Source organism: Cucumis melo, chromosome 1 (assembly GCF_025177605.1).
Source record: "Cucumis melo cultivar AY chromosome 1, USDA_Cmelo_AY_1.0, whole genome shotgun sequence".
NCBI classification, from domain to species: Eukaryota; Viridiplantae; Streptophyta; class Magnoliopsida; order Cucurbitales; family Cucurbitaceae; genus Cucumis; species Cucumis melo.
In genome coordinates this window covers 19,411,394-19,439,317 of record NC_066857.1, presented here as the reverse complement: position 1 = coordinate 19,439,317, position 27,924 = coordinate 19,411,394, and the positions used below count along the sequence as shown (strand labels likewise).

At 33.5% G+C, this 27,924-nt stretch overlaps 2 long non-coding RNA genes across 2 annotated transcripts; both read left to right on the top strand.

Moving 5' to 3' along the window:
- Positions 1 to 10,444: 10,444 nt before the first annotated feature.
- LOC103489603 (uncharacterized) lies at positions 10,445 to 14,514 on the top strand. The gene is made up of 5 exons (XR_007820532.1): positions 10,445 to 10,862; positions 11,113 to 11,161; positions 11,716 to 11,936; positions 12,055 to 13,229; positions 14,393 to 14,514. It is a non-coding gene; the product is annotated as an uncharacterized LOC103489603 (long non-coding RNA).
- A 593-nt stretch (positions 14,515 to 15,107) lies between these two features.
- LOC127149121 (uncharacterized) lies at positions 15,108 to 15,791 on the top strand. Its single transcript, XR_007820506.1, has 3 exons — positions 15,108 to 15,202; positions 15,332 to 15,538; positions 15,645 to 15,791. It is a non-coding gene; the product is annotated as an uncharacterized LOC127149121 (long non-coding RNA).
- The last annotated feature ends 12,133 nt before the right edge of the window (positions 15,792 to 27,924 follow it).

Below are 27,924 nucleotides of genomic sequence, written 5' to 3'. Positions count from 1 at the left end.
TAATGTATGTCAAATAGTTTAAAATCCCACCTTATGATTATAATTATCATGCATCATACTTAAATATAAGTGTTGTATTTTAGTTGCATGATTTTCTAAGCATGCTCATGCATCATATTTAATATAATTGTTATATTATATGATAGCATGTATAATTAATATATATCCATGCATCATCCTATAATTTAAAATGTTGTATTATATAGTTTGATTAATGGATGTTTTTATTTTCATTGCATTAATATAATTGTTGTATTGTGTGATGGAAATGAAAATGCATTGAGCATGTCATTACTTAGAGAATATATATATTAAATGACATTAGAATTGCATGTTTATAGATTTTAATTATTTTCTTTCCTTATAAGTGTTATAAGTTTATGAATTTAGAATTAAAATCTATAATAAAGAGTTGCATGCTAACATAAGGTCACAATTAGTTTTAAATAGTTTAAAATTCATTCACCTAGACCTTAATGAATAATATTTCTAATGAGATTAGAAATAGGGTTAATCTTTTCTCGTTTTATTAGGATTAAAATGATATCAATAAAAGATTAAATTTATAAAATATTTGTCTATAAGGGACCTTTGTCTAAGGAAGGTTCTGTCTAGGCTGGGGTACTTAAGCTGACGGTAACGGAACACCCCTACCTGGGAACTGACCTGGAAGGTGAATTAGTCAAACATTTTATAAGCATGCAATACATGATTATATTTATCAAAGTGTTTGATGAACAATAATCATATATTGTTAAAACTATCCAATATAAGAGTTATATTGGGCCAATTTAACAATGGACTTAGATAAATAATTAGCCGTATTTTCTAAGTTGTTTTTTTAAGTAAAACACTAAGTGGGAGGAAATGAGGTATATGATACTTCATTTTTCTTTTCATGTTTCTCCTTAAACATTCACACCGTGAGACTTATGCTCGGCCTCGAGGCACCTTTGCTTGTGTCCCCCTACGGGTGGTGTTTGTGTAAGTCAATAACAAGGTGAATGGAGATAGTGTTTATAGTAAGTAGGAGAGGGATGTGTGTCAACACATCCTGCGGTCTCTTTCATTAGTTTTTAGTAAATTCTCATGCTCGGCCTTGAGGCACCTTTGCTTGTGTCCCCCTACGGAAGGTGTTTGCATTAGATTTTACTCAAACTCCAGAAATGGATAAGATTTCTTTAGTTTTTGCTCCAATCGGTTTTTTTTCCTACGGATTACTTATTGGGGTGGAACTCTAGAATCTAAAATGAAAGGTTACACTTACAAGAAATTTTTAAGTAAGTTAATCATTTCTTGACTAAACAATGATGACTAACTATTATAGGAATAAGAGTTATTCTAGTGTAATATTTAGTTGAGATTGTCTCAATTTAGTGAAGGGATAATTAATCACCCTACGGAGATTTTTATCCTACCTCACTGAAGCATCATTGCAAAATAGATATCACTTAGGATACATTAAAATTTTGCTAAATTGATTGGTTTTATATGGAAAATGCTAGTATAACTAATATAAATAAATTGTATGTTTTCAGTAATTTGATAATGACGAGTGCTACTTTGAATATGCTGGCTGCTGATAAACTTAATGGCAATAATTATGCATCTTGGAAAAATACTATCAACACTGTGCTAATCATCGATGACCTTAGATTTGTCCTAGTTGAGGAGTGTCCTCAAGTCCCAGCTGCTAATGCAACTCGAACTGTTCGAGAACCATATGAGCGTTGGGCCAAGGCAAATGAAAAAGCCCGAACATACATCTTGGCAAGCTTATCTGAAGTATTGGCCAAGAAACATGAATCAATGCTTACTGCTCGTGAGATTATGGACTCCTTGCAGGAGATGTTTGGTCAGGCCTCTTATCAGATCAAGCATGATGCTCTGAAATACATTTATAATGCCCGTATGAATGAGGGAGCCTCAGTGCGAGAACATGTTCTCAATATGATGGTTCATTTCAACGTGGCAGAAATGAATGGGGTTGTCATCGATGAAGCCAGTCAGGTTAGCTTTATTTTGGAATCTCTGCCAGAGAGTTTCCTGCAATTTAGAAGCAATGTTGTTATGAATAAGATTGCTTATACCCTTACCACCCTTCTCAACGAGCTACAGACTTTTGAGTCTCTGATGAAAATCAAGGGACAGAAGGGAGAGGCAAATGTTGCTACTTCCACAAGAAAGTTCCATAGGGGTTCGACCTCTGGAACTAAGTCTATGCCTTCTTCATCTGGCAATAAGAAGTGGAAGAAGAAGAAGGGTGGCCAAGGAAATAAAGCTAACCTCGCTGCTGCTAAAACGACCAAGAAAGCCAAAGCTGCAAAGGGAATATGATTCCATTGCAACCAAGAGGGACATTGGAAGAGAAACTGCCCAAGTACTTGGCAGAAAAGAAGAAGGCTAAACAAGGTAAATATGATTTACTAGTGCTAGAGACTTGTTTAGTGGAAAATGATGATTCAGCCTGGATAATAGATTCAGGTGCCACTAATCATGTTTGTTCTTCATTTCAGGGAATTAGTTCCTGGCGGCAGTTGGAGACTGGAGAGATGACGATGCGAGTTGGAACTGGGCATGTCGTCTCAGCAATTGCAGTGGGAGGGCTTCGACTTTGTTTACAGAAATCTTTTCTTTTATTAGAAAATGTATATGTTGTTCCTGATTTAAAAAGGAATTTGATTTCTGTAAAGTGCTTACTAGAACAATCTTACTCGTTAACTTTTAATGTAAATAAAGTGTTTATTTACAAAAATGGTGTTGAGATTTGTTCTGCAAAGTTAGAAAATAATCTTTATGTGTTAAGATCATTAACATCTAAAGCTCTTCTTAATACTGAAATGTTCAAAACTGCAATAACTCAAAATAAAAGACTTAAAATTTCTCCAAAAGAAAATGCTCATCTTTGGCACCTAAGATTAGGGCACATAAATCTCAATAGGATTGAGACATTAGTAAAGAATGGACTTCTAAGTGAGTTAGAAGAAAATTCTTTACCTGTATGTGAGTCATGCCTTGAAGGTAAGATGACCAAAAGACCTTTTACTGAAAAAGGTCATAGGGCCAAAGAACCTCTAGAACTTGTACATTCAGATCTATGTGGTCCTATGAATGTTAAAGCAAGAGGAGGATTTGAATATTTCATCACTTTTACTGATGATTATTCAAGATATGGGTATGTTTATTTAATGCAACATAAGTCTGAAGCTCTTGAAAAGTTCAAGGAATACAAGGCTGAAGTTGAAAACGCATTAAGTAAAACTATTAAAACATTTCGATCGGATCGAGGTGGAGAGTATATGGATTTGAAATTCCAAAACTATTTGATGGAATGTGGAATTGTATCTCAACTCTCAGCACCTGGTACACCTCAACAGAATGGTGTATCAGAAAGGAGAAATCGAATCTTGTTGGACGTGGTTCGGTCTATGATGAGTTACGCTCACTTACCTAATTCGTTTTGGGGTTATGCAGTGCAAACTGCAGTCTATATTTTGAATTGCGTTCCATCTAAAAGTGTTTCTGAAACACCTTTAAAATTATGGAATGGTCGTAAAGGTAGTTTACGTCATTTCAGAATTTGGGGTTGTCCAGCACACGTGCTTGAGAATAACCCTAAGAAATTGGAACCTCGTTCAAAATTATGTTTATTTGTAGGCTACCCCAAAGGAACTAGAGGTGGTTACTTCTATGATCCTAAAGATAATAAAGTGTTTGTATCGACAAATGCTACATTTTTAGAAGAGGACCACATAAGGGAGCACAAACCGCGTAGTAAGATAGTATTAAATGAACTTTCCAAAGAAACTACTGAACCTTCAACAAGAGTTGTTGAAGAGCCTAGTGCATTAACAAGAGTTGTTCATGTCGGTTCATCTACTAGGACACATCAACCTCAATCGTTGAGGGAACCTCGACGAAGTGGGAGGGTTACAAACTTACCTATTCGTTATATGAGTTTAACTGAAACCTTAACTGTCATATCTGATGGCGACATTGAGGATCCATTGACTTTTAAGAAGGCAATGGAGGATGTGGATAAAGATGAATGGATCAAAGCTATGAATCTTGAATTGGAGTCTATGTACTTCAATTCGGTCTGGGATCTTGTAGATTAACCTGATGGGGTAAAACCTATAGGTTGTAAATGGATCTACAAGAGAAAAAGAGGTGCAGATGGTAAGGTACAAACTTTTAAAGCTAGACTAGTGGCAAAGGGTTATACCCAAGTTGAGAGAGTTGACTATGAGGAGACTTTCTCACATGTTGTCATGTTAAAGTCTATTCGAATACTTTTGTCCATTGCTGCATATTTTGACTATGAGATTTGGCAAATGGATGTAAAGACTGCCTTTTTGAATGGCAATCTTGAGGAGACCATCTATATGCAACAACCAGAAGGATTCATAATTCCAGGTCAAGAGCAAAAGATTTGCAAGCTTAATCGTTCTATTTATGGATTAAAACAAGCTTCTCGATCTTGGAACATAAGATTTGATACTGCAATAAAATCTTATGGATTTGATCAAATCGTTGATGAACCTTGTGTCTACAAAAGAATCATCAACAAATCAGTAGCTTTCTTAGTTTTGTACGTAGATGATATCCTACTCATTGGGAATGATATAGGTTTACTAACTGACATCAAACAATGGCTAGCAACCCAATTTCAAATGAAAGATTTGGGAGAGGCACAATTTGTTCTGGGTATTCAGATCTTTAGAGATCGTAAGAACAAAATGCTAGCTTTGTCTCAAGCATCGTATATTGACAAAATAGTTGTTAAATATTCAATGCAAAACTCCAAGAGAGGCTTACTACCTTTCAGGCATGGAGTTACTTTGTCTAAGGAACAGTGTCCTAAGACACCTCAAGACGTTGAGGAAATGAGACATATCCCCTATGCATCAGCTGTTGGCAGCTTGATGTATGCGATGTTATGTACTAGACCTGACATCTGTTATGCGGTGGGGATAGTCAGTAGATATCAATCTAATCCAGGATTAGCTCATTGGACTGCCGTTAAAACTATCCTCAAGTATCTTAGGAGAACGAGGGACTACATGCTTGTTTATGGTTCTAAGGATTTGATTCTTACAGGATACACAGACTCTGACTTTCAGACTGATAGAGATTCTAGGAAATCTACTTCAGGTTTAGTGTTCACTTTTAACGGAGGAGCTGTAGTTTGGAGAAGTATCAAGCAAGGATGTATTGCTGACTCTACTATGGAGGCAGAGTACGTTGCAGCTTGTGAAGCTGCCAAAGAGGCTGTTTGGCTTAGAAATTTCTTGATTGATTTGGAAGTAGTTCCAAACATGTCATAGTCAATTACTCTTTACTGTGATAATAGTGGGGCTGTGGCTAATTCTAGGAAGCCCAGAAGCCACAAGCGTGGAAAGCATATTGAGCGCAAGTATCACTTGATTCGAGAGATAGTGCATCGAGGGGACGTGATCGTCACACAGATAGCTTCGACACACAATGTTGCTGATCCGTTTTGTTTGAGGGTCACCTAGAGAGTCTGGGTCTACGTGACATGCCACATTTAACCTAGGGCAAGTGGGAGATTTACTGGGTGCATATTGTATGCCCTAGTTTTTTGTTTTGTGTACTATTATAGTATTTTATTTTTTATTTTGTACACCCCACTAGCTTTAGGACAAGTGGGAGATTGTTGGGGTTGATGCCCTAAATCTCGTGGTCTTGTAGTTTGTAATTGTATATATTATACAAACTTTTTATTTATCTAATAAAATAAAGTGTTTTATTTTATTTGATATTTAGTTGCATTAACTCACAAAACTAATAAACTAACATCCAAGGTTATCTTCTGTAACCTAAACATGTATGTGGAGACATACAAGTGGATCATGTTTAAGTGATAACCTAAATGGTCTGTAGTAAATGGATAAGGCTGGATATCTTATCCTGGTGACACTACGAATACGGCCTGCTTTGTAGTTGTTACAATTGTTCTAAAGTGCTACAAATGATTTGATCCTAATCATTTATGTCGAGACATTAGAGCGGGGGTATTCTATACAAAGAGTTTGTATAAGATCGGACCATGAAATGAATAGTCTCTCTTATTAACACCGTTACTAGTTGAGACTACATTTCACCAGGATGACTATAGGTGACTTGACCTGAATCTTGAGTGAGTTGTGAACTCCTGCATATGTAGGCAATCCTTTGATTTGTATGGGTGAGAGTGGCCTATGTAGCCGACTCAATATGCCTACCATTTTGGGGATTCGTCTGAGTGGGGAGCTGGGAACGCAGCTACACAAGAAGGAATTCACTCCTTCTCTATAGATAGAGTAAGTAGAGAATTTGCTCTCTTAAGGGTTGATTTCAGGGCTTGAACAATGTGGCGCCACACCCTCTCTTGGCCTGAGAGGAGTTCAGTTATAGTAGGACTATAATTATTGTTCATTAGAGGAATCAATGGTACTTAAGGAGTTAGATGTAACTACAGGGGCAAAACGGTAATTTTTGGCCTAGCTGTACTTACGAGCAATTTGTGAAGGGTCATTGCACTGTTGATTGGTTATATCTAATGGACACAAAAATATATCTACAGTTAGAAGAGTGCAACTATTAGTCTTTAGTGGAATGACTAATAGTTAAATGAATAGAGATTAAATTTAATTAAAGAGTTTAATTAATTAATCTCATTTCATTAGAGCTTCAATCTGTAGGTCCATAAGGTCCCCTTGTTAGCTCAATAAGGATAAATGAGAATCAAATTTATTTTGGTTTAATTTGAATTGTTCAAATTGATTAAAGGGAATAAATTGTATATGATACAATTAATATAATGTATTTGATACATTATAATGTAAAGTTTTTTTATGAGAGAAGTTAATATTTGAATATGATTCAAATAATAATAATAATATGAATGAGATTCATAAATAAACTATAGGTTAAAATTGAATTCGATTCATATTAGAACTATAGATTATATGAGAGATCTAAATCATTGGTTATATTATATATGATATAATATAAAGTTTATATTATATGAGATATGATATATTTGTAATTAAATTTATATTATATGAGATATAATATATATTAATTAAATTTATATTGATTTTATTTAATTTAATTAATGCATACATACATATATATATATATATATATATATATATATATTAATATATTTAAATAGAATAGAATAACTCCACGTGGGAAGGATGGGGAAGTTATTTGATAACTTCCCCCTCCATTGTTGAGATTTGTTTTAAAAGAAAAAAAAAGAGGAAGATTTTTCTTTTTAGAACAGCACAACACAATCTTACGATCTCTCTCTGTATCCCAACAAAACAAAATTCTCTCAAAAGCTTCTTCCCTCACCAAAATTACAGAAGCCCACAACTCTCTGTGATTCTTTACTTGGAGAATAACGAGGAAGATTTTGTGGTGTCACGAAGCTTGGAAGAAGAATTGGTTATACAAAGGTCAGTTTATTTTCACCTTTTCCATGAGAAGCATGTTTATTATTTTTCTTTGAATTTATTGGTTTCATAAATTGAATTTCACTCGCACGGGTGTTTATAAGCTTTCGCTTTAGGAATTCTATTCCTACACCTACAACTTCAAAATCTTGTATAGAAGACCATTTGTACGTCAAAACTGAAATGTGCAACATAAGAAAATAAATAAGTAAAACATAAACAAAAAATGAAGCTTAGGCACTTTAATTATGACACTACTCAAATGGATGAAACTTAAACATTCTAAAAAAATGAGGGAGGGCATGTCGATCTAAATCGAAAGCAACAAACTCTATAATGAGGAAGGGAGGCATGTCAACATCAAAAGCAACAAATTCAATATAATTCAACACAAAAAATGAAACTTAGGCACTTTAAACCAACATTAATAAAGAATAAAATCATGAATACCCAATGGACCATAACTATATCAAGTTATAATGCACACGACAATTAAATTATTAAGTAAGAAAACTAAACATTAAACGACAAACTGATCTAATAAGTTAGCCATATCCTAATCAAGACACGTTTAGGAACAACTGATCATTTAAGCACACATTAAAAAAAAAAACTATTATAGCTTCAGGATAGTCATAGCACTTCAACACACAAAAACTAATCAAATCCAAAATGTATCAAACATTGCACCAACAAATTTAAAAATAAAAATATTTCCAACCGTTAATATTAAATACACAAACAATGGTTAACTCAGTCAGAAAGTTCTAAAAAAATATAGTATCTTCCTCACCTCTTCAAAAACTACGTAAACCTGAAAAAAGTACATTAAAATAAATAAAAATATGTTTAATCTTAACTACTTGTTTCAAATTAATCAAGTATGAAGACAAGTAAAAACAAATGACATATGTATTTAAGATAACACTTACATGCCCTCAAAAAGTGTCTAAGTGACATTTTAAGTCTTAAAACAACACTTACACATGCCTAAGTGCAACTTTGTAAATAAAGTCTAACTAAAAATTGTGATAAATAGGTGTCTTAACTCCAACTACTTGTTTCAAATGAATCAGGTATGGAAACAAGTAAAAACAAGTGACATATGTATTTAAGATAAAAAATCCTCATATGTTTCAAACTATCCAAAAACCCAAAAGAATGTCCTAAAAATGTTAAAACAAGATCCAAATGACCTAAAGTGTGATTTTCAAACTTAAATTCTAACTACTTGTTTCAAATGTCATTATATACATGATTGACTACTATAATTGCAGGATAGCCACAAAATATTTCAACTCAAGTACAAAAATAAATGTAAAATATATGCATGATTGGCTACCGTAACTACAGAATAGCCACTTAATATTAAGACATGCTTTAACAATATAAATTTTTTATTTTTAGTTTAGAAAAATACCTAAGTGTTTGAAGGTGCATCATCTTCCTCTTCTTCTTCGCCTTCTGCTCCTAAATCCAACTTTTTTTATGTCAGTCCACTCCCCATGAATATAATCACTTGAAAATCTATTTTTTAGTTTAATCCAATTCCTATTCATCTTAAGATAGAATGGACAAAAAGTTAACCATGTAGGAATTACCACAAAATATTAGCTTAAGTTGAATCGACATAAAAAACAGCAAAAAAATTGTCAATGTTTCATTTTAACTCTCAAACCAACCTAAAAAATCATACCCAGACACAAATTCTCTAAAATGAGTCTAAATGACATTTTAACTCAAAAACAACTGTCTAAGTGGCACTTAAAAAAAAAAACAAGTTAAAAAATCTTACAAAACGAATACAACCATTACACATATTTTACACAACCTAACACATACTTCATACACAACCTCAATACTTCCCTTTCAACATGGAATTTTCTTCCCATTTCCCTCCAATCAACTACGGTTACATAAACTTCTTCATATCTAAGCACACCTATATCTAATGTTATCACATTTATAGACTTATAGACTTTCAACTATTATCACATTTATAGACTTTCAACTTCATATCTAATATATATCTAAACTTTTTAATTTTGTATCAAATAGATTCATAAATTCTTTTAATTTTTTGTTTAATAAACATATTTTAGTATTAAGCACAAAATATAAAGTGTATGAACTTTTTGGATACTTTTTGAAGTATATAATTAATCTTAGATGTTTCAAACACCAAGTTGTTTTACATGAACTTTTTAGATACTTTTTGAAGTATATAATTTTTTTCATTCCAATACATTCCTATACTTAAAGGAATTTATAAAGCTATAACATATATTATAAAGAGTAGCCTAAAATTTATACACAAGCTATAACAAATATTATAAAAAGCAGCCTAAAATTTTGATTCCTTCCCAAATGCTAGCTAATGTCTAGAATCAGAGATCCTTTGACCAATTTCCAACCAAACATTCAAAAGAAGGCTTTCACCACCTTAAATACTCGACAATCATATAGTACTACAAGCAACGAACTTCTCTGAAGGGGAAAACGTCAAACCCACTAGGAAATAAAAACTAAATTAAAACAGCATAATACACCATCTATTAATCTCAGGTTGTAGGCAATAAAAATGCCACAAAATTAAACAAAAATCAAAACATATATTGGGTGAGTTAAAGTTGAAAAATGTTTAAGAACAATGCAAATCAAACCATGGTTTATAATGTAGTATACAAATTGGATCGAACTGTAACGCGTGTTCCAAATTTTTGAGGTAAATTCTTGACACTTTTACCCTGAAATTAGTTTTACTTTTTTTTTCTTTTCTCAATTTGTGGGTGTAAAATTAATTATGTTTGGGGAGGAAAAAAAAAAAGAAAATAGAATTTATAATGATATAATACAAAATAAAATAATATAAGAGAATATAATATATATTAAATTGTTATTATTATTATTATTATTATTATTATTATTATATTAAATTATATTTTCTTTTAAATAACCCTAAGTCAAACTCATTCTTCTCTATCTTTTCTTACGCCGCACAGCCCTCCTCTCCTTCAAACTCTCGCGTCGCTATTCACACACCCCGTCTTTTTGTTTTCCTTTTCTCCTCAACCAGCCGTCGGCAGCCGTAGCCCCACGCCTCCATTCGCTGCCGTGGTTCGTCTCTGCCAAGCATCACCGACCGCCTCTCATCTTCTTCTTCCTCCACCGTGAAACCCGTCGCATCTCCTTTCGTTTGAAGCCAAGCCGCCACGTTCGTGTACCGTAGTTGAAGCCCTGTCGTCACACCACGTTCGTCCGTCGCGAATCAACCGAGTCGCTGCGCCTCGTTCATTCGCCGTAAATCCAGCCGAGTCGCCCTTGCTTCTCCTCTCGTCTGCCATCGTTTGGCTCGATTTGTGTTCTGTCGCTTCTTGCCTCATCGTAAGTTTTGAGGTAAGAACGAAATTGCGAGTTTCTTAGCATTTTCCTAGCCGAGTTAAGTTTAATTACTAAATTAAAATGTCAGATTAATTGGGCTCATTGTCATGGACTTTCTTCAAGGTTTGGAAGTCTTTTCTTGGAACCACCACGACATTGTTTAAAGTTTATTCTCCTTTTTACTTGGGTGTTTATCAATTGGAAGGCTGGTGTGGGCAACTTGCTCGTTTTAGTACTTACTTAAAATTTCATGTGTTATGTTTAGGTTGGTTCGTTGGATCCTAGTTGATTAAGGAACGTAGCTAAATCTCAATGTAAGGGTTCCTACTACTAGACTCGACTGGAATGTAATACATGCTAATTCCGAGATCTCAGTAAATTGTTGTTTTGGGTGCTCTTATGAAAGTAGTATTGGTATTTCTTTTTCTCTTGAATGGTTTTGGATGACACAATCGCTAAGAGTAGTTTTGATTTACATTGATGGATCGTGCTGTTATTTGTAACTTGGGTTATTGTTGGTTTGTGTTGTCGTTGGTTTAGTATTATTTGGATGTTCTGTGTAACCTATGCATACTGTTGGATTGTATTGTTGATAGACTATGGATTTGGGGCTGTCAAGCGTAGGTTGTATATTTATTGATGAGTTGCGCCGCAAACTAAATTAGATGTCATGTCCAGAATAGATTACTTATAGCTGTATTAGTATATGGACTGAGCTGATGTGATTGTCAGGTGTAACTACACAATGTTGAGTGGACTTACTGCTGATTATATTTAGAGACTGGACTGTTAGTTGAGATTGTTGTGTTGTGACTGTTGTAGACTGTTGAGACTGAATTTAGAGAATAACTGTTAGCTTTATCTATAGGGTAGTGGACTTTGCAGACACGGTGTCCTATGGGATTACCCCATGTTGTGTATCATTCGAGACACTAGACTGATATGTGTATCCTTTGGGGGCACTAGATTGATATGTGTATCCTCCAGGAGCACTAGACTGATATGTAGATCCCACGAGACCACTAGACTGATATATGTATCGGACGGAATCACTAGACTGATATGTGGATCCCACGGGACCACGAGACTGTATGTTGCAGAGTACCCTTAATAGAAAGCTAATTGTTGTTTTTCCTAAGCGGGACCAGTAGTGGGTCCCTTACTGGGTATATTTTTATACTCACCATTTTTGTTTAACTTCTTTCAGGTAAGGGTATTGCACGAGGCAGAACGGCAAGGGGCAAGAAGGATGCGTAAAGGCCATACGAGGATGCCTAGTTTTATTGCTTCCGCTAATTAATTTTGTGTTTTCGTTTTAAGGATTTCTAAATTCAAGTTTTGGGTTAGGATATTTGTTTAATTGTTTTGTTTGAACTTCATAAGTTATGTTTGAAACTTTTAAAATTGATTTGAAATAGGGCCCGTAGACGATTTTATTATATCTTGAGTTTTAATGAACTTTTGAATGGAGTTTTTGTTGAATTTTTATGATTGAATGTCGTGTCTTAGTAGTAGGTAGTGACCTCAACTTAGTCTGAAAAGTTGGGTCGTTACACAAACTTATAGGTTTGAGGAGTCGTGGGCGAAGGAAATCAACTTGAGGAATCGTCGTTCAACCTAAAAATCAGCCAGAAGAGTCATCGATAAAGGAAATCGACGGAGAAGGGTAGAGGGGTCTATCTGTTCGCTTGTGTGAGAAGAAGATTGGAGACATGTGGGTTGCCGTTTGTGCTATTGAAAACCTTTGTGGCCGCCATTCGCGCAAGGTTGTTGCCAGAAAGAAGAATGGGTAGTGGTCATTCATGTAGGGTTACTGTTGGGAAGAAGAATGGGTGGTTGTCGTTCGCCCGAGGTTGCCAGTGAAGGTTATGGTTGTCGGAGTTTGGCAGTCGTTGAAGTTGAGATTTTGGGTCGGCAAAGCCACTACACCAAATTAGATTTTTAATAACATATTTTAATAACGTAGATTATATAATGTTATTAAAAAAAGGTGGGGGATTAATTAAAATAAAAAAAAACGGGTGGCATTATATCTTGAAATCCCTAATTTAAACATTTGTGTGGCGCCCCTTCTCCCTTGATCATCTCCTTCATTGTGCGACTCCCCTTCTCATAAAAACCCCCTTTTCGTTCCAACTTTTTCGTTCCAATCTCAGACGATAGACGATCTCATTTGTTCTCTAGTTACGTCGCGCGACGCTTCATCGATCTTATCTGTCATAATCTCCAGCTTTGTCGGGCGGTATTTCATCGATCTCATCTATTCTCTCTGTTCCAATCATTGGAGGACGTTACAGCCGACAACCTCACAACCAACGACCTTACAGTTGACGACCTTACAGCGTTGATGACCCTTATCGTTCTTCTTTTGATTTTTTTGAGGTATAGACTCTTAAATCTTTACGTATCCATTATCATTTTTTGATGGAAATGTCTTTAGTTGATTTTGATAAAAGAATAAGGGTATAATCCAAGGAAAAACACTTTGCTTTTGGTTATTTACTATACCCTTCACCCACAGAGGCATAATTTTTTTTTCACATGTATTTAAATGGTCAAATTCTTTGTTTTTATTCCATCCCAACTCATAATAAGTTTTAAAAAGTTAAACTCTTCCAGCCGTGCTTTTAATGAAGATAAATCACAATTTCTCTAAGTATAAGATCATAAGATCATAAGATCATAGACTTAAGCAGCACTCTAAATAAAAGTACTACTTCCTCTCAAGCACACTCAATGTGCACCATTTTTAATAATTGTATTACAGATCAGATTAAGCTATTTTGTACCAAATATAAAAATTAAGTATTGTTAGGAAAGAATACCATATGTATTGTGTGTTAGGAATGAGACATCAAATTATATTTTAGAGTCCTAAAGCTCAATAATGTATGGTTTTGGTAGCAAAAAAAAAAAAAAAAAAATACTTCAGTCAATGTGGAGCTAGTTTAGAGCATAAGCACAATGCACAGTGCTTGGAATCTCAATGACAGAGAAATTTTAGGGTTCAATTTATGTATAATGAAGTTTGAAAGTGGAATATAATTGAATGTTTCTAATGGGCAAAGTTGGTGTGTGAATTAGGAAATGGCAAAAAAGAAGTATGCTTATAGGTTTATTTATTTGATTTTAATTGCTTTGTAGCCATTATTACTCAACCCATGGAAGAAAAGAGAAACAAAAACAGGAGAACAAATTTGAGATGTGTTGGTAATAATTATCTACGTTTGAAGTATAGAATTATTTGTGTATAGAACTTGTGGTTGAGTTGCAAAAAAAAAAAAAAAAAAAAAAAGAAAAGCTAAGGTAAAAAAATTGTTTTATAAGTTGTTGATGTTAATGGTGATTATTACTTTGTTGATGTTAACTTTGTATGCTAGTTGTTTCAATTTCACCTTGGATAGAGTTGGTTCTCAATTACATTTCACGTTCTTGTAGCAATAATTTGAAGATATAATGTTTCAAAAAGATTGGGTTCATTTGAACAGGTAAGGGAATGTCAATTTTTTAGTTATATTAATTGCAAAGTTGGATCTTTTTAATAGAGCAACCAATGGATATCTGAGGGGAGCATGAAACTTTGTGAAACAAGCAGAGAACATGTTGGATGGAATAGACAAAATTTCGTGTCCATGCAAGACATATAGGAACATGAATCATCAAACCTTTGATGTTGTAATATGAACATTTGGTTATAAAAGGTATGGATCATACTTATAGGTTTTGGTACCATTTGGTTATAATCGTGTGGCTTCTTTGAGTAATGTTGTTGCAGCCAATTTTTATCTCTTGTTAGCTTACTGCCCATTGAGTAGTTGTTGTCCATTGAGTAGTAGATTGTTTCCTTTAACTAAATGGCTTGTTGTGACATTCTTATGCCCCTCGACCCACCCCCCACCCACCATGACTTTTGAATAGTTAATATGATTTTTGGTTAGGAGCGTATTGAACAAAATCGTGTGGCTTCTTCAAGTAGTATAATTGATGATGCAATTAGTAGAGTTCTTGGTCCCGATCAAGGCTATGTAAGAGGACTAGGATTTGGTGTTACTCTATCAAGGGTGTCTACATTAATTCACAAAGATAAAACCATTACATCTCTTGAAAAAAAAATGTGACAACCTAATTTCGGATGTAGATGAGTTGAAAAGTGTGGTAGCTTCCTTATTAAAGGACAAGGTAAATTTGTCTTAACACTCTTAAAAGTTCTTAAAGTTTGTTTATAGCACATTTTGACATTGTTGTTTATATAGGAAAAAACAAGTGATGACAATTCTAATCATCTTGTTAGAAGAGTACCATTATCGACGCATATTCGTACTCATGCTCCTACTCCAATCATAAATTCTCCACCGGTAAATCTAATTATCTTTGCTATTTTAAATTATTATTGTTTGAGATTTTTCTAACCATAATATTGTTGAAAAAGAGTGTTACTACCAACACTCCCCATAAGTGCTTGCTACTAAATTAGATTGGTTCAGGAGAAGTCATTGCTAAAGGTAGATGGTCTTCCAATGATCCATTTGTTCTTGTCCACCATGTACCTCTTGGCCCCAATGTAGTTCGTGTGTCGGTTGATATGGTGAAAATACCAAATTCCTTCTTATGAAGGCCTATCTCTAACATTATTGTTATTGATGATGCTCTGGGCACTACTGCAGCATGGCCAATGGATAAAGTCAAACTATGTAAGAAATTTTATTTACTTTGTGAATTATGTATTTATTAAGTTCTTCAACTAATAATTTATTGTTAGAATTACATAATGATATTTCTTTTTATTTTTTTTGTTAGGTGATTGATGTGGAGAAAACATTGGAGCAACACATATATGTTGGATAATTTAACAATTGCTACAATTTGAACATCTTTTTTTATCCTCTCACACTAGAAGAAATCTGGTCTTTAATGTCGGGTGGAAAAAATGAAAAATAAGCTTTAATGTCGGTTTTCAAAAGGCGGATGTTTAATGTCGGTTTTAAACCGACATTAAAGCTTTATCTTTAATGTCGGTTTAAAACCGACATTAAACATCATGTTTTTTTAGAACCGACATTAAATGTCTTTTTTATTTTATCTTTTATTTTTTTAATTTTTGTAAAAAGTTGAATTTTTCTCTCTCTTACTTTACTCTTTTCTCCTTTCTTCTCTACCAAACCCTACGAAAGAAGGTTTTCTCTCAACATTTCTTCCCTTTCTTCCTTTCTCAATCTCATCACTTTCTAATCTCCCCTTGGCTTCCAGTCAAAACCTTCATATTCCCCACCTTCACCATCGCCGCCGTGAAATCCGCCTTCCAGAGGCTCCGACTACTCCGATACTGTCTCACCGTCGCTGCCGTCAATGGGTCATCTTCCATCGCACTTAGGTAACATTTTTACTACTACTATTATCATAACAAACACCCCTTATTTTTCTTATTTTTATGCATCTAAAACTACATTCGGGAAGGAAGAGCAAAAGGGATAAATGGCAAAGGCAAAAAGTCATAGTAATGGAGACTGCCTTAAAAGGAAGAAAAATGAATTTACTTAAGTTTGCCGTAGTACCCATTTCCAAGTATAGAGGAAAAGCACAGGAGCAAATCAAAAAAGATGAGGAAAGCACCATCTTCATCACGCTATATGAGGATGAATCTGAATGCACTACTTGGCCCTTAATATTACGAAGGTAGCAAGGATATAAAATTGTTGGAGGGTTTTGTGGATAGTCAAGCTTCTATTTTCGCGGAGGAGGATCTAAATCAGTTAAAGGCAGCTCTTTCTGAAGCAAGACAAATGATTAATTTGCTTTTGAGCAGTCATCCAGAGAATTTCCTGAATGCAGTTATTCGAGAGAGAAGTTACTACAGTCTGGACCACAAGAAAGTTGTCACAATATCTGAGAAGCTAAAAGATTCTTCGGATCGGTTATTCGGAACCTTTGGAAGTCGGACAATGAAGCAGAATCCAAAAAAGAAGTCACTGGATACTTTGATAAAAAGACTCAGGGACGTGAGCTAATTGAGATAAGCATTTCATGCTCTGTTTTTCCTATTTGTTTCTCTTTCTGCTGCTGATTGAAATAGCAGTTATATCTCTTATTGGTTCATTCCTAACTTTGTTTCCTTTGTCTCCCAATTGTTGTCTTCTGTTTCATTAGAGATGTGCACATTTTTTGTATATTATCACATTTATGTAGTTGTTTCATACTTGTTTATCTTTGGAAAGTATCAGCAGCATTTCATCCATGGAGACTCGGACTTGGAAACCTGGTTGTGGTGATAGTCTTATGTGCTGAAAACTGGCCGCATCGGAGACTGATGATCAGAACTGAACCAAGTCCGTGTTTTGTGGATTACTCATAGACATAAGGTTTAGATGGGCTTCCTTCCATAAAATCATTGATTGATTTCACAGTCAATACCGCTTACAACTGGTAATTTGTCATTTGCCTTTAGTGTTGCCATTCTTTAATGATAATCTTTAGTGTTGCTATTGTCGTAGTTCCCATTTTAAATTAGGCCGTAAACTTTTAACTGTGTCTTGTTGGAAGTTTTTACTAATAAGTTCATGCTTAAGCTTCTCAACATGCTCCGGCTATGGCGACTCCGACGGGTCAGCTCTCTTTTCGCAAGGTATTACACCATCATTTCCTTTATTTATTTATAATCCCGATCAAAACTTGAAGATTGGGTTTGTGGGATTGTTAGCTACTGGCTTTGCAGATTTGGAGGAATATATATTGGATGGGAGAAGAAGCAGCTGTTTTGGCTGCAGTTTGCAAAACAAAACTTGAAGAAGAAGAAGAAGAAGAAGAAGAAGAAGAAGAAGAAGAAGGTATGAAATTTCTTTTTCCCTTTTATTGTTTTGGAGTAGATAGTTTATTTATATGCATTTGTGGACCAAGTAATTTTTCAGAATCTATGTTGCTGGTTTGCGAGAAGAGATTGTTGCTGGTTTCAGAATCTATTTTTCAGAATTAGTTTTTAAGCTTTGACTTTGTTTTTTAAAACACTTAATAAAAGTTGGTATTATAACCTACAAACTATTATAACCTACATACTATAATAACCAACTCAACATTCCAAACTCCCTCTTAAAGTTCTTCTCCCGTTGTGTACTTGCTTGTTAAGGCCTAGTGCGCTGCTAGGTCTCTTTAAGTAGCTTGGGATGAACTTCAGGGTCTGTCACATTGCAATGACTGACTGCATGGTTGAGATTGAAGTGTGATTTGTCATTCCTGCATTTCCGTTGATTTTCTTTGTCACCATTGTATAGGTCTGCCATGACATTGGTTATTATACATGCATTTATTATGCAGCTAGTAGGACGCTCACTCTTCTGTCTTGGGTTGGTGCTGTGATTAGTAGCTGGTGCAATTTCATAACTGTCTTGTATGTTGGTAAGTGTTTATAGATTTTGCTTCTCAAAACATTTACATCTTTAATTTCTTTGATGATATCATTTACCTATAACCACTAAAGAGATTTAGAGTGTTTTTGGTTGATTTAGATATTTGATATCATTTAGATATTTGTACAATAGTGTTCTTTGAGCGTTCCGATATTATATGTAGATAACAATTATTTTTGTCGTGCTTGATTGAATGTAGATAACTGTATATTTTTCCAGGTCATTTTCTACTAGAGGAGGATGATAAGTTTCTAGATAAGGTTTGAGCTACAGTTCATGAAGAGGAATGTCAAGCCCTTGCTGCATTTGGTGCCTGTTTCCAATATTAATAATTGTTTGAAGAAGCATTTTCGAGACCTTTAAAATGTCGTGATCTTTGAATTTATATAATTCTGTTTGGTTGCAGTTAATTTTACAAGCGTGTTTTCATTGTTGGTGGAATCAGACTTGAATAATATGGGATTTATGTGCTTTAAGATATGAATGTGACTTATTGTTGCTTTAAGATATGAATGGGATTTATGTGCAAGTGCTAATAGCATTTTCATTGTTGGTGGAATCAGACTTGAATAATATGGTTTCCTACGGAATGTGACTTGTAGTTTCAAGTTTGTAGTTAATTTCACTTGTTGGATTCAATGTTGGTTTATAAAAAATGGACAATAATACAACAATTAAATAAATATAAATTTCTAAAAATGGACAAAAACAAGCCTTTGATGTCGGTTTTAAACTGACATTATTGGCCTCTTTAATGTCGGTTTTAAAACGACATCATAGCTCAATCGACATTAAAGGGCTTCAATAACACTATCAAAGATGTCGGTTTAAAACCGACATTAAAGCCAAACCGACATTAAAGGGCTTCAATAACACCATCAAAGATGTCGGTTGAAAACCGACACTAAAGGCCTTTAATGTCGTTTTTAAACCGACATTAAAGAGGCCTTTAATGTCGTTTTTAAACCGACATTAAAGTCCAACCGACATTAAAGGCCTTTAATAACGCTCACAAAGATGTCGGTTGTCAAGTGACATTAAAGCCCTTTAATGTCGGTTTAAAACCGACATTAAAGGTCAAATTTCTTGTAGTGTCAAAATTTTGGGACTTTGGAACTTAGTGTTGATGTTATGAAGTCATTTTAACTGAACTAACAATTTACTTATTCTAATAGTTAAGGACTTTGAAACTTAGTGTTGATGATTTTGTATGTTATAAATTTGAATATTTTGGTTATAATTAATTATGATTGTAGATTGTGATGAATGTGAATTAGACCTTCATAGTATGACAAATTATGTCTTCATATGTAAATATCTATACGATTACGACGACAACATTCATAAAACGGAACGAAAAATTGTTTATAGCATTTTTCCAAACAGCTATTGAATGATTTTTATACAACGCTTTTCAAATGTAACAAAAAACGCTACAAAAAATCTTTTATAGAATTTTTGAAATGTTATTAAAAACGCTATTGAAACCTTTTTATAGTGCTTTTCTAACGCAAAACAAAACGCTATAAAACGTCTTTTATAGTATTTTTCAAATGTTATTGAAAACGCTATTGAAAGTTTATAGCGATTTTTCGATGCAATAAAAACCGTTATAAAAACGTTTCGATAGCGTTTTTTCTCACGTCATAAAAAGCATTTAGAGCATAATATTTGTGCTATCGTTGGCAACATATTATAGTTGTTTGCATAGCATTGAAAAAACGCTATGAAATGTCATGGACTTTCAATAATAGTGGCTACAACAACATTGTGACAACGCTATAAAAATTCATCTATAGCGTTTTTTTTGATGCTATTGTTGCGGATATTTCTTGTAGTGAGCTGAGGGTTTGGGCGGGGTTGCTTGTCGTGAGAGAAAAGAAGGAAACAACAAAAGAGAAAAGAAGGAAAGGGAGGGAAAATTAGGGTTTTTTTCTTTAAAAAACTTCTGTCCACGTTATTAGTCTTGCAACATCATATGTATAAGTTTTGCATCGCCAAAAATATGTAAAAAAATTTACGTCAGCACATCATATCTTTGCCACATTTTTTTTTCGTTGCCAAAAAAAATTGTCGCCAGAACCAAAAATTCTTGTAGTGGTAGAATTTCAAATAAATATTACATGTTGATTGTCATTAGATTGTTATGAACTTCCATTCCATGTTAGACATAGATTCCTTGTCAACCTTCTTTGGATTGTTCAATTGTTGCTTATTACGCTTCAACTACACTTTGCACTTGGTTGAATTACTTCATTTAGAGCATTATTGGGTGTTCTAACATTAAAAAATAAAACATGTTAGTTTCTACTGTGAAACATACACATTCAATATGTATCATTATTAAGCACTAGATTCCAAGTAACCACAAGAACTATGTGAACTTCATGATATTTAAAAGCTCATTGATGTCCATTAAGAAATTTGATGCCCAACACACCTTGATATATATAATGAAGTATGAGGAAGAATTACTCGCGCTATACTTTACATGCACTAACTTTCGGAAGAAACTCTCCAAAAACATTTACGAGGTTTGTTCAATGAGAAATGTCCAAATTAGATCACAATTTCCTTAATTATATTATTATAAATCCATTGCAAATAAACCAACTTATCAATATATATAATATGTACAAAAGAACTAATAATGTTATATATAATTTTCCAAAGAAGTTTCCTACCAAACATAGGACTCCATGTTTAGTTGATAGCATCCAAACGAATCGAGCCCGACCTACAATACATAAACGTATGTAATCACTACAAGAAATTTGACCTTTAATGTCGGTTTAAAACCGACATTAAAGGGCTTTAATGTCACTTGACAACCGACATCTTTGCGAGCGTTATTAAAGGCCTTTAATGTCGGTTGGACTTTAATGTCGGTTTTCAACCGACATCTTTGATGGTGTTATTGAAGCCCTTTAATGTCGGTTTGGCTTTAATGTCGGTTTTAAACCGACATCTTTGATAGTGTTATTGAAGCCCTTTAATGTCGATTGGGTTATGATGTCGTTTTAAAACTGACATTAAAGAGGCCAATAATGTCAGTTTAAAACCGACATCAAAGGCTTGTTTTTGTCCATTTTTAGAAATTTATATTTATTTAATTGTTGTATTATTGTCCATTTTTTATAAACCAACATTGAATCCAACAAGTGAAATTAACTACAAACTTGAAACTACAAGTCACATTCCGTAGGAAACCATATTATTCAAGTCTGATTCCACCAACAATGAAAATGCTATTAGCACTTGCACATAAATCCCATTCATATCTTAAAGCAACAATAAGTCACATTCATATCTTAAAGCACATAAATCCCATATTATTCAAGTCTAATTCCACCAACAATGAAAACACGCTTGTAAAATTAACTGCAACCAAACAAAATTATATAAATTCAAAGATCACGACATTTTAAAGGTCTCGAAAATGCTTCTTCAAACAATTATTAATATTGGAAACAGGCACCAAATGCAGCAAGGACTTGACATTCCTCTTCATGAACTGTAGCTCAAACCTTATCTAGAAACTTATCATCCTCCTCTAGTAGAAAATGACCTGGAAAAATATACAGTTATCTACATTCAATCAAGCACGACAAAAATAATTGTTATCTACATATAATATCGGAACGCTCAAAGAACACTATTGTACAAATATCTAAATGATATCAAATATCTAAATCAACCAAAAACACTCTAAATCTCTTTAGTGGTTATAGGTAAATGATATCATCAAAGAAATTAAAGATGTAAATGTTTTGAGAAGCAAAATCTATAAACACTTACCAACATACAAGACAGTTATGAAATTGCACCAGCTACTAATCACAGCACCAACCCAAGACAGAAGAGTGAGCGTCCTACTAGCTGCATAATAAATGCATGTATAATAACCAATGTCATGGCAGACCTACACAATGGTGACAAAGAAAATCAACGGAAATGCAGGAATGACAAATCACACTTCAATCTCAACCATGCAGTCAGTCATTGCAATGTGACAGACCCTGAAGTTCATCCCAAGCTACTTAAAGAGACCTAGCAGCGCACTAGGCCTTAACAAGCAAGTACACAACGGGAGAAGAACTATAGGAGAGAGTTTGGAATGTTGAGTTGGTTATTATAGTATGTAGGTTATAATAGTTTGTAGGTTATAATACCAACTTTTATTAAGTGTTTTAAAAAACAAAGTCAAAGCTTAAAAACTAATTCTAAAAAATAGATTCTGAAACCAGTAACAATCTCTTCTCGCAAACCAGCAACATAGATTCTGAAAAATTACTTGGTCCACAAATGCATATAAATAAACTATCTACTCCAAAACAATAAAAGGGAAAAAGAAATTTCATACCTTCTTCTTCTTCTTCTTCTTCTTCTTCAAGTTTTGTTTTGCAAACTGCAGCCAAAACAGCTGCTTCTTCTCCCATCCAATATATATTCCTCCAAATCTGCAAAGCCAGTAGCTAACAATCCCGCAAACCCAATCTTCAAGTTTTGATCGGGATTATAAATAAATAAAGGAAATGATGGTGTAATACCTTGCAAAAAGAGAGCTGACCCGTCGGAGTCGCCATAGCCGGAGCAGGTTGAGAAGCTTAAGCATGAACTTATTAGTAAAAACTTCCAACAAGACACAGTTAAAAGTTTACGGCCTAATTTAAAATGGGAACTACGACAATAGCAACACTAAAGATTATCATTAAAGAATGGCAACACTAAAGGCAAATGACAAATTACCAGTTGTAAGCGGTATTGACTGTGAAATCAATCAATGATTTTATGGAAGGAAGCCCATCTAAACCTTATGTCTATGAGTAATCCACAAAACACGGACTTGGTTCAGTTCTGATCATCAGTCTCCGATGCGGCCAGTTTTCAGCACATAAGACTATCACCACAACCAGGTTTCCAAGTCCGAGTCTCCATGGATGAAATGCTGCTGATACTTTCCAAAGATAAACAAGTATGAAACAACTACATAAATGTGATAATATACAAAAAATGTGCACATCTCTAATGAAACAGAAGACAACAATTGGGAGACAAAGGAAACAAAGTTAGGAATGAACCAATAAGAGATATAACTGCTATTTCAATCAGCAGCAGAAAGAGAAACAAATAGGAAAAACAGAGCATGAAATGCTTATCTCAATTAGCTCACGTCCCTGAGTCTTTTTATCAAAGTATCCAGTGACTTCTTTTTTGGATTCTGCTTCATTGTCCGACTTCCAAAGGTTCCGAATAACCGATCCGAAGAATCTTTTAGCTTCTCAGATATTGTGACAACTTTCTTGTGGTCCAGACTGTAGTAACTTCTCTCTCGAATAACTGCATTCAGGAAATTCTCTGGATGACTGCTCAAAAGCAAATTAATCATTTGTCTTGCTTCAGAAAGAGCTGCCTTTAACTGATTTAGATCCTCCTCCGCGAAAATAGAAGCTTGACTATCCACAAAACCCTCCAACAATTTTATATCCTTGCTACCTTCGTAATATTAAGGGCCAAGTAGTGCATTCAGATTCATCCTCATATAGCGTGATGAAGATGGTGCTTTCCTCATCTTTTTTGATTTGCTCCTGTGCTTTTCCTCTATACTTGGAAATGGGTACTACGGCAAACTTAAGTAAATTCATTTTTCTTCCTTTTAAGGCAGTCTCCATTACTATGACTTTTTGCCTTTTCCATTTATCCCTTTTGCTCTTCCTTCCCGAATGTAGTTTTAGATGCATAAAAATAAGAAAAATAAGGGGTGTTTGTTATGATAATAGTAGTAGTAAAAATGTTACCTAAGTGCGATGGAAGATGACCCATTGACGGCAGCGACGGTGAGACAGTATCGGAGTAGTCGGAGCCTCTGGAAGGCGGATTTCACGGCGGCGATGGTGAAGGTGGGGAATATGAAGGTTTTGACTGGAAGCCAAGGGGAGATTAGAAAGTGATGAGATTGAGAAAGGAAGAAAGGGAAGAAATGTTGAGAGAAAACCTTCTTTCGTAGGGTTTGGTAGAGAAGAAAGGAGAAAAGAGTAAAGTCTAGGGTTTGGTAGAGAAGAAAGGAGAAAAGAGTAAAGTAAGAGAGAGAAAAATTCAACTTTTTACAAAAATTAAAAAAATAAAAGATAAAATAAAAAAGACCTTTAATGTCGGTTCTAAAAAAACATGATGTTTAATGTCGTTTTAAACCGACATTAAAGATAAAGCTTTAATGTCGGTTTAAAACCGACATTAAACATCCGCCTTTTGAAAACCGACATTAAAGCTTATTTTTCATTTTTTCCACCCGACATTAAAGACTAGATTTCTTCTAGTGAATAAATCTCAACAATTCCACCCACAAGAAAATAAGGCCTTATCCACATTAAGAACTAATGTAATAGGTTTTGAAGATGAAATTTAGCGACTCACATTTTTATCCGCATTTTGAGGATAAGTTTTGTTGATAAAATAAACAACAAAACCACAGTAAAAGATGAGGAATTAGTCCTAAATTGACGCAACAAAAAAGGTAACAAAAATCAAAGATGGGGGTAGATGATTTTGAAGTCCTCTAATTCCCTTTTGAATCTTTATTTCTTAAACACTTGTATTAAAAAAATGAGCGAAAGAAAAAGGAACAAAATCAGGTTATGAGAAAAAAACAACAAAACTAAAGAACATTTAGGAAAAATTAATTTATACAACTATGACTACACTTATTTCAAGCCTTTATTCATATCTTTATGTATGCCATATTAGATTCAAGTTTGTATCTTCCATCCAATAAAACAATACTAACAATAAACAATACTGAAAAGAAAAAAAAAATCTTAAAAACAGTCCTCGATCTTCACAAGAAAAACCAAAATCCCTAACCACTGGATTCCATTCCAGTCAACATACCTAATGCATTCCAATTTGAAATGACAAAAAAAGTATCATAGTAGCTTTGAGTAATGGTAGCATATGAGATAGACCGGTGATTTTTTCTAATGAAAAAACTTGTGAAACGACAAGGGAAAGGATGGGGAATGGAAATACATGGGGAGATCAGGCCAGGGTGGAGAAACAATGTGAGAGACAGACACAGGAAAATCGTGAATCAGTGGAGGAAAATCAAAAGTTCAATTGTCTTTAAAAATAAAAACTTTCGGTGACGCATTAGTAACGTTGCTAAAAATTATAAATTTTTAGTGGCATATATTTATTTGCCACAAAAACTTAACATTACTTGGAATGACATTTCTAAAAAAAAAAAAAAGGTAGGATTTTGCAACATTTTTTTAACTCATTACTATAAGTCAACTTTTACCAATGAAAATTGCACCTGTTACTCAAATATTGTCAGTAAAAAGGATTTTTCTTGTGTGAATACCTTTTATCTTTTAAAAAGATTTGTTCTATGCATCTTCAATGAGAAATTTCAAATCTATCGATGATCTCACAAGCTCAGTTTATTTTTAGTATTTCATTCTTTTTTTTTTTTTTTATATCTTTCTTCCTATTATAAAAGGAGATGATATTTGCCATTCATAGCATTCTTCGAAGACGTCCTTGAAGCTCCAAAATTCATGAAGAGTCTTCAAGAAGGTAATTAAGACTCTTCTTAGATATTAATTGAAGATTGTTTTGATATCTTCATAGATGATTCAAGTGTGTATTCGTGATAAGAGATTTAAAGAAGACTAAGTAATTTGATTAAGGATCAATTACTTCAAGGAGAATCTAATTATCTTCATCAGATTCAAATACAATTCAGGGAAAGTTTGATTATTTTTTGTTTTTGTTTATAACTAAAAAAAGAACTAGATCTAGGGGGAATATCTTCTAAGTAGGTTGTTTAAGTGTTATACTCGTTTGAATCTAAATAAAATCTTCTTCTCTAAGCTATAAAAGCTCTCTAGATGTAGGTAGGTTCACGAACTGGATTAACAAAGCTTTCTGTGTTTTCTGCGTTATTTATCCTTTTGCTCCTTTAGCTATTCCTCTAGGTGTGAACTAAAGTAACAATATGAAAGTTATTTTATTTTCAACAATACCAATTCTTTGGACCAAACAATAAATAAAGTTTACAACTTCATATCCTCAACTCATTGGCTTAAACACTTTGCATAGTTGGTTGACATCATATGTAGCTTACCTCTTAATTCCAAGTTTTTGTTTCAATATATCAAACATTGAATCTCATGTCTCTTAAAATTTATTGAGACAAAAGATAAACCGACAGATAATTAAAGATGTTATGTGTATAATAGACATTTATTAAAAGAACAAAGGGCAAAAAGAGAGAGAAGAAGCGTTTTTGCAAATAGTTGTACCCTTTCATATCATGGTATTTGTTGGAGAAAAACTTCCCTTAAAATAAAATCAGACATATATGTCAACACGTTTATTTCAAACCTAAATATTAACTTTTTGGTGTGTTTGGATCACATTTTCAAATGTTTAATTTAAAAAATAAGTTGTTTTGAAAAAAATTAAAGAATTTAAAAGCTACTTAAAACTATCTTTTAAATATGTTTTTATAAAAATAAGCTTAAATAGAAATGAATTTTTTAAAAAACATGTTTTTTTAAGTAAATCTAAACAGATTTTTTAGATTTTGCTATTTTTTGTACACGATGTAAAAAAAAAAAAACAAGAAAGACGGTGGAAAAAAATCATAGCGAAAAAAAAAAGAAGAGGAAAAGTAAAAAGACGATGGTAAAGCGAAAAAAATGATGGAAAGATTAAACGACGTAAATAAATAATTGAAAAAGAAGAAAAATGATGGAAAGAAATTACAGAAAAAAAATAGGAAAGAAGAAAGATGAAATCATAGGAGAAGATTTCTTTTTGAAAAAAATCCCACAATGGAACCTAGAGATGGAATGTAGAAATATTTAGAAGTTTGTTTTTTAGATTCTAAAGCAAATGAGTGATATTTTTTTGGAGTCTTAGATTTTGTTTTCAATAAAAAAAAATGAATTTAATTAATATTCTAAAAAACTTAATTTATTAACAATTTAATAAAGAAATTGTAAGCATAAGTGATGAATTTTGGTCAACTATAATATAGTAAAAAATAATAATGAAAAGTGTTAAACTTATTATTGAGATCGTTAAAATGTTAGGCACACATGTTAATTGTGTTTTGAATGCATATAGAGGTGCCTAAAGATGACCAAAAATGTTACTTTTTATTATTATTATTATTGGACTTACTCCGTGCCACATAGAAAAAATAAAATAAAAGAATGATATATATATATATATATATATATATATATATATATATATATATATATATACCATTAAATTAGATGTGACATCAACATTTTTAAACTTAGCTCTTTATAGCAGCGCGATTCCTCCGTCTCTCCCAACCTTTCTTATTTTATCCTCACAAAAAGGTATTGATCCAGAACTTCACGTGAAGGTTAGGGGAGACGACTAAGATTCACACTTTCCACTTGTGAGAGAGAGTGTGAGAGATGCATCTTCTTCCCACTCTATCAATTATGATGTTTAACTAACTTGCACCCTACTTAGGGAGGGAGGAATGATTGTTTTAAAATTGGTTTATCAGTCCAAACAAAGGCAGATCATCTAAAATCAATCAACGTTAGGAGAGGGGAGAGCAGTGGATCCATAAAATAAAGTTTTACAACCTTAGAAGAAGTTGTTTAGGGAGATGAATTAAGTGATGCATGTGG